Below are 3,821 nucleotides of genomic sequence, written 5' to 3'. Positions count from 1 at the left end.
GTCCAGACCCTGTTCCCGACAGCCCCCTGTGTCTCACGCTCTAGACGCAGAAAAGGACACGCTCCTCCCACTCACCCCAGCCTCGAACCCATTTCTGACGCACTCACTATTCTCTCGGCCTTCATTTATCTGAAACTAACTGCTCTCAGCAGTGTCCGTGACACTAAGCAAGCTGCCACTGGAAAACTCATCCTCTGGGGCCTTCTCCACCCGTGGCCACACCTGAGCATCAGGGATGACAGTGCCTATAGATCCAATAACGGATAGACACCTTCACTGTATGTGAGCTCATAGAGGCAAAGACAAGAAATATTGCAAAAGCCTCATTAATTATTTAAGTTCTAACCTAACTGTAAAAAATCATTTCATAACAAAAACAGATTTCATTTTTAAGGGAACTGTACACCACCTTTTTAATGATAGGTTTGCCATAAAACGACACATATAGAATTGTGTGGGAGAGGCCTGGGGAGGGTAAGAGATCAGGTGTGTGGAGGGAGGGAGGGAGGGAACCAGGAGAGAGAACGGAAATCAGTCGGGGTGGGGGGCATCTCTGGAACAGGGGAGGCTCCCAGGAATCAATGGAGGTGATCATAGCTGAGACCCCTAGCAGCAGGAGTTAAGGAGCCTGAAGTCACCACCTACTGTAGCCAGGTGGGGACTCCCAGTGAAGGGAGGGGGACACCAACCCACCCATAAAACCATCCACCCAAAATTTGTTTTGCCTACAAGAAGTGTAGGGATAAAGGTAAAACAGAGATTGAGAGAATGGTGAACCACTGACTTCCCGTTGGAGAGAGCCAATCCCTGTCACTGTTAATACTGTGCTTATGCACAGGAGCTTAGCACACCTGTCTTGTGAGAGGCTTCCTCAGAGGCAGAGTCCCGGAGCCAAACCATAGGCTGAGCTAGGGAGTTCTGTGGAAGAGTGGGAGGAAGGATACAGGGAGCTGAAGGGACCAAGGACACCACAAAAAGACATATAGAGTCAGCTAACCTGGACCCATGGGGGCTCACAGAGACTGAAGCACCAACCAAAGAGCATTGCAGGGGCTGGACCTAGACCCCCTACACATGTGTAGCAGATGCGCAGCTTCATCACCATGTGGGTCCTTAACAATGGGAGTAGGGGCTGTCTCTGAGTCTGTTGTCTGTCTCTGGATACTATTACCCTAACTGGGCTGCCTCAGTAGGACAGAATGCACTTAGACCTGCTGTGACTTGCAGTGCCAAGGTGAGTTAGCATACCTTAGAGGTCCCCCTTCTCTGAAAAAAAGAGGGGAGAGGAGGAAAAGGGGTGTGTGAGGGGGAACTGGGAGGAGAGGAGTGAAGAGGCTGGGATCATGCTATAAACTGATTTAATAAATAAATGGGAGCTGGAAGAAAGTTTTTTTTAAGAGAGAGACATACACAGATCTTTACTTTTCATGGGGTCTCCAGGTAGGCAGGCCTTGGATCAGGGCCTAAGAGAACTTTGTTTCCATCTGAGCTCCACTATTTCCCTGAAGTACAGTCCCTTTATTTCTTGGACATGCTGTTTCCTCAACTGTAAGAACCGGAAGCCAGAGAACTCAGCATTCAGGCAAGGGGGGTAATAAGAAAGGCCCTGCTTCTGCTGGTTGTTCCTCCATATACCACACTTTTCCTTACTCCAGGAGTTTCTTTCATTTAGAATTTAAAATCCGTTGGTCTACATGATCTCTAAGCTTTCCTTTCTACTTAGTATCCCAGACAAACAAAAATAATAATAATAAATCATGAGAATTAGTAAATTTTGTCATCCTGAAGAGCACCAGACACCCAAAAGTAACCTCCAAGCTTAGGGCTACAACACTGACAAGTCTTTGAATAAAGAGATTATCTGAAGAGAAATTTTCACTCTTAAGACTTATAAGTGCCATACTGTGTCCTACTTAAACAGTATGGAGTTACAACAGCACTGAAAACTTCTAAACTCAGCCAGATGGGATGGTAGTAGCACACACCTTTAATCCCAGCAATTGGGAATCAGAGGCAGATGGATCTCTGAGTTCCAGGCCAGCCTGGCTTACAAAGTGATTTCCAGGACAGCCAAGGCTAAAGACAAAACCTGTCTCAAAAACAAACAAACAAATAAACAAACAAAAATAAACCCTAAAAAAAAACACCCTACCCCAAAAGAAAATACTACACTCCACAGATATTTGAGTCCTTTTTTGTTTGTTTGTTTTGTTTTTGAGACAGGGTTTCTCTGTGTAGTCTTGGCTGTCTTGTACTGGCTCTATAGACCAAGCTGGACTCAAATTCACAGAGATCCAATTACCTCTGCCTCCGGGCATTACAGGCATGGACCACCACGTCCAGCTTAATTGAGTACTTCTATTTTAGGTGAGTTTTTTTAAAGCTAATTTTCTCAAATAGTAAGCTCGTCATGTTTTTTTCCCGTATGTAATTCCTAATGGCACTGTAGGCTGTGCTATCTTGTTACATCATCCTTTCAGATTTGGAGGTGCATGGGGAACCCTTTATTTCTAAAGTCATGACTCCGAAGCTTTTGATTTGTTACAAAATCATTTAAGATTTAAGTATAAGTATCTAAGAATCAAAGCCTACAAATTTCTGGTTGCAAGTGTTAACTACAGAGCCTAGGCCCCAGCAGACCACCTGTCCTCAATAAACAAAGTAACAGTAAAGAGTGGGTGGAAAGATTAATTTCCTGCAGCCATTGTGGCCAGAGGAGCCCAGAACTCCAGTGATCTGCCCAGAGCACAGAGAGCAAAAAGCATGCATAATTAGGCTGTTTTGGTCAAGATGTGTTCCCAGCCATCATCATATTTTAGGCTCTAGTCCCTTACAAGGTAGTGTGACAAGTTGTCAGAACTGTGTGAAATCTCTGTTCAGGAGACAAGTTCTTCCTCCGGCTGGCACAGGGCTTTGGTATTTTAGCCCCCACCCGCACTCCCAGACCCCGAATGAGATTGCTGGGGACATCCCAATTCCTTGAGGTCCATTGTTCAGCAGATAGCTTAGAGGGGAAATGTGTGTCTCTTTAAAATATCTTCAATCCTGCCAGGGCACTTAGACAAGGAAGTATCAGAATATACAGTCAGTTAGGAGATTTGCTGTTTACGAGAAAAAAAGGATATGCGCTCTGTACCAGTCTGTAGTCTTAGTGTAGGGGGATGGCTCAAATGCAAGGTATCACAATATAAAAAAAAATAAAATAAAATAAAATAAACAAGTGACTCAAATTTAGTATTTTTTTGTGAAACAGGATCTCAAGTAGTCCAGGCTGACCTCCAACATGAGGCTACCTTAAATTCCTGATCCTCCTGACTCTATCTTCTAAATGGTGGGATTACAGGTGTGCAACATGCCAGATTGTGACTAAAATGTAAATTGCCTATTCAACTGATGTACACAAAGATAATAAGGAGGCTAGACAACTTCAGAGCTGAGGTTACCTAGGGCAGGGAATAGAGTATGTGACTGTGTTCTGCCCCCAAAATGTGTAGTTTCTGGGAGCTTTTTTGTCAACACCTTTTAAATATTTACTTATGCGGGTATTTTCTTTTTTTGTCATTACTCTTTTGGTTATAATTTTTGCTGAGCTGGGGACTGAACCCAGAGCCTTACAGCGCTAACCAAATGTTGAATTTATAGTCCTGACCACAAAGTACTCATTTCAAGTTAATAGTGTCTTAAACTCTAGCAATAACATTGGGGTAGAGTAATGCAGGCACTTGATAAACGTTCTCAAAGGAATTTAGCAAAATGTATCCAAGATATTCTATAGAGAAACACTTGTGCCCTTGCCTCAGGCTATCAGACTATTGAGACAA

Source organism: Psammomys obesus, unplaced genomic scaffold (assembly GCF_907164565.1).
Source record: "Psammomys obesus unplaced genomic scaffold, mPsaObe1.curated_primary_1811, whole genome shotgun sequence".
In the NCBI taxonomy this organism is placed as follows: domain Eukaryota; kingdom Metazoa; phylum Chordata; class Mammalia; order Rodentia; family Muridae; genus Psammomys; species Psammomys obesus.
Note: the sequence above shows the minus strand (reverse complement) of the source record.